This window comes from Vigna umbellata, chromosome 4 (assembly GCF_029865625.1).
Source record: "Vigna umbellata cultivar VRB3 chromosome 4, Vumbellata_1.0, whole genome shotgun sequence".
NCBI classification, from domain to species: Eukaryota; Viridiplantae; Streptophyta; class Magnoliopsida; order Fabales; family Fabaceae; genus Vigna; species Vigna umbellata.
The window spans coordinates 20,901,444-20,909,870 of NC_142168.1; the positions used below are offsets into that span (position 1 = coordinate 20,901,444).

Below are 8,427 nucleotides of genomic sequence, written 5' to 3' on the forward strand. Positions count from 1 at the left end.
GAAAATAGCTAATGCAAAGTCAGCAAAAGAAGCATGGGAAATTCTAAAGGTGGCATACAAAGGAGATACTCGCGTGAAGCAGGTCCGAGTACAAGCTCTTAGAAGAAAGTTTGAACATATGGAGATGGATGAAAATGAGGGAGTTGATGAGTTTATAACTCGAGTGCAGAAGATGGCCAACCAACTCGAAATGAACGGAGAAGAGGTTCCTCCTAACTAGGTTGTAGAAAATATCTTGAGAAATTTGACGGATGATTTTGAAAGTATCGTGGTCACTATTGAAGAGACAAAGGATTTGTCAACTCTCACTGTGGAGGAGTTAGCTGGGTCATTAAAAGCCCACGAATTGAGGAAGAAAAAGAAAAAGAGGGAACCCGACGATCAAGCACTACAAGTACAGTTTAACTCAAATAAATCTCGGATTACTCAGAGCCTAGGTCCTGGCGGAAGAGGGCGAGGAGGCCGAGGACGAGGTGGACGTGGCCGATGTAATTTTGAGAATGATAGTGAAGAGCAAACCCGTCAGCAGAATTGGCGTGACCGAGGACAAGGAAAAGGCCGAGGTGATCGGTCAGGAGTTGAGTGTTTTAAGTGTGGCAAGTATGGCCACTATGCAAATGAGTGTAGATCAAGCAAGTGCTACAACTGTGGCAAGGTTGGTCATATTGCAAAGTATTGCAAGACCGAGATAAAGGGGGAGACGAATCTCGTTACTGAAGATGTTGAAGAAGAGTGTGGAATCCTGTTGATGACAAAGAGCTCGGATGCAATGGACATGAAGAGCCCAATCCCAACAATGGATGAAGTGATCTTAGTAAAGGATGCAACAATTGTGGAGAATGAAAACCTGGAGAAAGAACTCAAACAAAAAGATGAAGAGATTCCGCGGATAGGGAGACTTCTAGATGAAGCTAATGAAATTATGAAAATAAACAGAGGGTTGAGCTTGAGGAGCTGAAGAAGGTGACTCTTGAAAAGGAAGAGGAAGTATCTAGTGTTCTTGAACCAAACGAAGAGGAAGATGAAGATGTTGAGAAGAACCCGATGAAGAAGTCGGCAGAGATGGTTGAGAAATCGCCTAAGGTCATAAACGAGTTGGTCAAGGTTATTAAGAAGTTAGACATAACAAAGTCAATCAAAGCATTAAAGAGGTCAACCAAGGTAAAAGACAGGAGGGCAATATGGAAAAAGAAAAACTCAAATTTAATTGAAAGAAGCAAACCCGGTGTGGGATGATGCACATGGAAAGCTAAACGAAGGAAGGAAGAATTTAAGTTTATGGGGGAGTTTGTTGGGATAAACTTAAATTTTAGGGTTTTATTAATAATTTTGTTTAAATATTATTTTATTAGCTTTTGGGTATAGTAATATTTAGTATGATTTGATAGAAATAAAATAGGGGCACGTAGTTATGATATTCGGTTTATCTAGGTACAATATTATTTTATGATAGATTAAGCAGATTTTATTTTTAAGATAGTTGATATTTTATTTTTATTCCTCGTAATATTATAAGTGTTATAGCTATTTAAAGCCCTTCAATTATAATGAATAATAAGATTCAATTTCAGGAAAATATCATAGTGCGTATATTGTGAGATTTTCCCGACAAGGATCATATAATTTGGGCAAATACATGGCTTATTCCTTTGCTTCTTATGATGCGCAAGCCAATTTGCTCTTTTCAATGAATTTCTCCAATGGTATGAAGATCTCCAAAGCTTTAGTTCCCCTGCTTCTATTGCATATACATGCATGTCTTTTGTTGGCCTAACTCAACCTTATTCTCTTGGACCTTGGGTTCTTGATTCAGGTGCCACATATCACATTACTAATAACAAATCTTTGTTTTCTTGTTCATACTTTTTGGATAATTTCCCGACGGTTACAATATGGGTCTAAGGTATTATCTCATGATGTTAGTACTATTAATCTTTCTTCATCTTTAACAATTGATAATGTTCTTTATGTTCTTGTGTGTCCTTTTAACTTACTATCCATTAGTCGTCTAACTCGTTCTCTTGATTGTGTTATGTCTTTTACTAAAAATTTTGTTTATTTACAGGATTGACATCATATGTGAGTCTCATGGCATTTATCATCTATGTCCTTCTTTTAAATGTTGACGAATTATTCATAATTTCTTATTTAAAATATTATGTCATTAATATATTGTTATACTCTGTCAATATCTACCTTTCAGATTGTTTTGAATTCTTCTCTTTGATAATATCTTTGTGTGTAGATAAGTATTTCATAAATAAAAGCTTCTACGTGACATTTACTTTTGAAACATTAACAATACAATTTACCAAATTAAAATTGATAAAACAGGAAAAACAAATTGTGAACATAAGTGCCCGTGAATCAACTCCTGATATAATCTTATTATATCCAACGGCTGAATTTGTTGATTCCACAATCACTTTATCGTTGGTGTTTTTGTCCAATTGGAAGAGCAAAGAGAACCCGCAGACATGAAGCATCATTGGAGACACACCTCACCTCGTACCTGAGCAAACCCACAATGTCATTGTCATTGTCAAGGTTAAGGTTTCTTATCCCTACTTCTGTTTACTTGCCAAAGTTTCTTCCTTTCTTGTTAATCCTTAGTCCCAGCCCTTATTCATTCACATTGCTGATGACGGTGTTGCTTTATTTAACCGCTCTCTTCATATGCATATTGCCCCACCCATTATCGAATTTAACGAGATTTGAGGATCCCATGTGAAGTTGAAGAAGCACTACCCCGACTGCTATTTCCCTTTCTAAACAATTGGAACTCACAGGAATCATGCCAACGCTTGTTACTTTGAGCATCTTGGTCACTGTTTCTGCCATCTAAGAGGAATGGGTTCCGCTTTTTCTGCGTATGGCAAGATTCTCAAGATGGGTTATCAGCCAAATACCATAATCTTGATTACAATTATGAGGGGTCTCACTCAAAATGGAGAGGTGAAGACAGCGTAGCACTTTCATAACAGGGTGATAGCCAGAGGATTTCAGATGAGCAACAAAACGTTGATAGGCTTTGTATTGCATTGTGTCTGAAATGTAAGGGCAGGCAAAAGATTCAAATTTTAAGTTTTAATCTATGATACTCTAAATCCATATGGTTTTATATCCATTTAAATGGATTTATCCAAATCCAAATCCATATTTTTGGATTTTAAATTCAATCCACGGATATTTTTTATTTTGAAAATATAAATATCAATCCACTTAATTGAATTTGGATTGAATATTTTAGATTTTGAAAATCTAAAATAACATGTGTTTAAGTCAAGTTAAGGTGGATGAGGACTAGTTGAATATCGGCACGAGTCAAACCCGATCGAAGGTTAGTCAAGTCAACATGAGTTGACCTAGATTGTTGATGGGATTGGTCCAACCAAATATCAGCCTGAGTCGATCCGTCTGAAGATCAACCCCGATCAAAGGTTAGCCTTATTAATTCTAGTTAAAAATCGAGCTGAATCATCTAAGGTTTAAGGTCAAACTATGTCGGTCTAAATTGAAAGATCGGGTTAAGTCGACTTAAGCCCAATGGTCGAGTTGAATTAGGTTGACCCATATCTAATGGACCTAATAATAGTCATTTATATTAGATCAATCCGATTGAATTTAATATCATTGACAAATTGAATTCAGTCTAGTTTGTTTCCAATTTAAATTGGATTATGAAGAATCCAAATTTAGCTGATCTAGTTCATTTAAATTGGATTTTAATCCAGATCCATTTTAACTAGATCGATTAGATTTGAATTATCAACCCAATCCATTTGGATCTAGATTGAATCTAAGACTAAATATCGAAAAGTCCAATCCATGCCCACCTTTACTGAAATGGTTGTCAATGGAATATTTTTTGTGATGTCGTGACTTACAAAACACTAATTTATGGCTTTTGCATTGTGGGTCAGAGGAAGCAATTGGTTTCTTAATGAAATGGTGGTGGAAAATATCAAATCTGATAGTCATACCTTCAATACATTGGTTGATGCATTATGTATGAAAAAGGAAGGGTGAAAGAAGCTGAAAGTGTCTTGGGTATGATGATGAAACAAGGTGTAAAACCACGTTGTTACTTACAGTTCTTTAGTGGATGGTTCTTGGTTTGTTAATGATGTGAACTGGGAAAAGCTTGTTTCAACACTATGGCTCGAATAGGGGTGACTCCTAATGTCCGCAGCTATCATATAATGGTCCATTGATTATGTAAGATTAAAATTGTGGATGAGGCCATCAATCTCTTTGTACAAATGCATCACAATAATATGATTCCTGATATAGTGACTTACAGTGCCCATGGTTTGTGAAAATCTAATTCAACATCTCTTGTTTGGAGGCTTATTGATGAGCATGATAGAGGTTGATCTGCCGATATAATGATCTTCAATTCTATATTATATGTTTTATATATAATTTAGACAAAGCTATTGGATTATTCAGGAAAAGCAAGGACCTAGGAATTCAATCAACTATGAACCTATCAAGCACTCTTACACATTACGTATCGATGGACTGGGGAAAGGAGGAAGATTTTATGCAAAAGGTGGTTTTTTCAGGATCTATTGACTAAAGGACAGCAACTAAGTATGCCTAATGTTATGATTCATGGGCTTTAAATTTATATACGGGGATTGTTTGGTGAAGCATTGATCTTTAAATCTAGAAATGAAAGACAAAGACCAGGGTTGCATCCTAATGCTGCAACTTTTGATATTATTATCCATGCGCTCCTTGAAAAAATTGGGAATCATAAGGCAGAGAAACTTCTTCATGAAGTGATTGAAAGAGGCTTAATGCAAAAGTAAAACTTGTGGAGTTGCATTCATATTACACATAAAGTTATTCAGTTTTGGATGACAACACAACCAGCTAATATTTATTTCATTTGATTGTTAAACATTATAGAGAAGATGCACTGTGTAAATATGTAATGGCTTACTGTCACGCTAGTTTCCTTTAAAAGCCATATACATTGTAAGATTGCTTTTGATATTGGTGACTACATAAATATTCTTTTTCTTCTCAGTGTACTTTAGGTCTGATTCATTACTTTGAGGGATTGTTTGAGTCACTGGTAACTGTCTGTGTTTCCAATAACAAATGACGATGAAACTGACAAGATTATTTGAAATGCTTTATTTCTTATGGTTGACTCAAATTTTCTGTTTATTTCGTGTTTTTTTTTATAGAAGATTTAAAATACCAGCGCATTTTGCTAGCATAATCGAAGATGTCTTGATGTGAAACTGCTACATTTTCCTGGATGTTTTTTCTGCTTAATTAATTGGAGCCATTTCTAAATCTCTGTTTTATGATGTTGGTGATGAATGGCTGCACACTAAACTGGAACTGTTTTAAAAATTAATTTATGATTCTTTATCATGATGTCAGGAATCTGCTTTAAATTAGTGATAATCTGAGTTTAGTATTTAATTATATAAAAAGAATAAACAAACGAAATATAATCACCAGATGAACAGAATGAAAATTAAACATAAACAAATAGTTTTTGATTTTATTCGTTGAATATTTAGATGATATTTCAATGTTAAGTTATTTTTGTGGATGTTTTCATATGATTTTTTGCATACATAAGCTTACTTTTTGCTCTCATTCCATTCCATGATTCAGTCATGTGAGAAAGTGATTTAGCAGGAAGCGTTATTTTCCCTGTTGTTTTGTCCTAAGGATTCTAATCCTTTGCCCAAATAGCAACCTATGGCACAATGATCCTTAATTTCTGTCTCTTATTGGCTCACAGTTTTTAAGTCTTTAAATCAATCATTTTGTTCAGTTGGTGGCGAATGCATATGGCCTTAGATGGCTTACAAGACTTAGAAGATAGTCCTCATCTTCTAAGCTAGTTTTTTTAGGTTTAAGCAAGATCTTAAACTCAAATCCTAAGATACATGATGTTTAAGAATTGGTGACTGTAACGAAATTTGAATTTCAGTCAAAGCATCAATCTCGCACCTTAGGTTCTGCGCCTCATCAGTAAACATGATAAGCTATTAGCATTTGGCAGGTAGCTGTTTCCTTGCTCAATGAGTAGTTGGTAAAAATCAGTACAGCCATGTTGTGGACTTTTAGTGATGTGGATAGGCTTTGTTTTTGGGAATAAAATTAGCTCCAATACAAGTGTATCATAAATTGAGTCATTAGCTTTTTGTCTTTGAACTATGTTAGGTTTAATATATAGGAGCCTCATGGGTAGTCAAATTATATTTACTTATTTATGGTCCAGATTACTGATAGATTTCTGCGTGTAGAACTTTGGATAACAAAGATAATTGTTAACGTAAAGTATGTCCCTTTTATCATATAGAATCAGATACAGCTATGCATGGAATATATGCTTAGATTTTGGAGTACGAAATAAATCCGTTTCATGCATTTAATGAACTTTGGCTAGTTTTGATATCTTTGAAAATACCTCTATACTATATAGATTGATATCTTTGAAATGTGAGTTTATGCAAGTTGAAAATAGACTGAGCTAAATAGGGTGTACACATTCTGTAGCGGAGCATTTTCTTCCTATTCTTGTATTTTTCATGAATTGATTTCCAGGTATCTGCAACTTATCTGTTGCTGATGAAGAAAATAATTCTTGAGGATAACAGTATTGAATCCTCCACCCTCCCAATCTTAGTAGAAATACCATATGTGTGAGAAATTCAAAATTCGAAACCTAATTGAATTCTCCAAAGTGAGGCAAGTTAAAAATCCTATATTGAAGTTAATAAAATATTAAAGTTATAGTATACAAGATAGTTTATATGTTAGTTTCCCTTGGTTATTTCCAGCTTTGAAATTCAGTTTGGATATTATCAAGTACTTCTTCTCGCTTCTAAGATTGGGAAAAATTTATTTCATCTGAATGTTGTATTTCCCTCTACAACTAGCAGTCAGCAGTGAACCTAAATATTTAAACTTGATGTCAGTTTAGGCTGCTTCATGTTTCCCTCTACAACTAGCAATCAGCAGTGAACCTAAATATTTTGCTTCTCCACCCAACTACCATGTTACCATCTTAATTGCAGAGCAACCAGTTGTGGCACAAGACCCTGGTATCGTCCCTCTGTAGGTATATTCTGTGGTTCTCTCAGTTTGTGCCACCTTAAGGGAAGCAGTTGGCTTATGTGGTTCTTTTTTCCTTGAACTAAGTACTTGTCTATATGCTATGCTGTGCCTTGTTAGATTTCTTTTTCCCCTGATACATTCTATAAGGCAGTGGATGCCACATCTTGTATTTCTTAGCACATTGATGGATCTGTCTTCATATGGTTAAGAACCTGTTGCCACGAATTTTGTTGGATACATGTTAAATGCTTTTGTTTATGTTTTTCTAGATCTCATGCAATGATACTTGACTACTTTCTTTTCATGCTGGCATCATCTCTGCTTCTCAGCCTGCTTTGACCATGATTAGTAAAAGCTTACATATTTACCAAGAAAGTTAAAGAATTTCCATTCCCCATTGACCAAACAATAAAAGGAAGGCAAAAAGATTTGGTTGCATAACTCTTGTCAGGATAACTATTTCTGGCATCAGGGTAATATTTCCAAAAATGTTAGCTTGGATGGTACAATACCAGAACAGCATTCATAATTTGTACCTGGTAGAGAATGTCACATGAAATTTCCTAGGAACTCTCAGTGAAGCTGGTTTGTTTGGAAATTTAAACTCCTGTGGTTGACATAATTTCGAAAAAGAAAAGAAAAAAGAAGTGGTATAGTCTAAACGGTTAAGGATATTTATGAAACTAAAATTTGTGGCTTCATTTAGCAGTACAAAGCCATATAATATAGGGAATGTCATTGCTCTGGCCCCATAGAGGGGAGACTTGTTGACAAACAGTTCAAGGTCTGCTAGCTGGCTTGATTCTCTTCTCCATTTGAAGTTTATCCCTAACTATATTCTTGCAGTTAAATTTTCTGTCGTACTTAGGTTCCTTTGTACTTGCATGAATGGTGTAACGTCTTTTCAGAATTAGACTGCATTAATGAGTGATGGATTTAGCAGCCAATACTCATTGTCCTCAATGGGGACAATGGAAGGGGACCAATTGGTTTCAAGTCACTCTGTAATCCTTCCTTAGTGGCTTTTGTCCCAAAAACCTTTGTTGATGTCTACCTCTTTATCCGACATCCCTTGGGACCCTTGTCTCCTCCTATTTTCAATTTTTCAATAAATTACATTCTTTTTAATTGGAGTCTCACCTACTTTAAAGTTTAGTGCTAATTTCTTCATAAACTGATTTGCTTCAAAGATTAATATCTTTTTACAAATGTTTTTTATAATACAACTCATGATTCAGGCATCATCTGCTTTAGAATTACAGAGTAATCTTTTGAAGTATCGGTATCTGTTTGGAATATTGAGTTTTCATCTGCTAGATATGCAGATTCCAG

General features: G+C 35.0%; 1 long non-coding RNA gene across 1 annotated transcript; it reads left to right on the forward strand.

Annotated features, from left to right (window-relative positions):
• The first annotated feature begins 2,349 nt into the window (after nucleotides 1-2,349).
• On the forward strand, nucleotides 2,350-8,223 carry LOC148199514 (uncharacterized). Its single transcript, XR_015785636.1, has 2 exons — nucleotides 2,350-2,547; nucleotides 4,453-8,223. It is a non-coding gene; the product is annotated as an uncharacterized LOC148199514 (long non-coding RNA).
• Nucleotides 8,224-8,427: the final 204 nt, after the last annotated feature.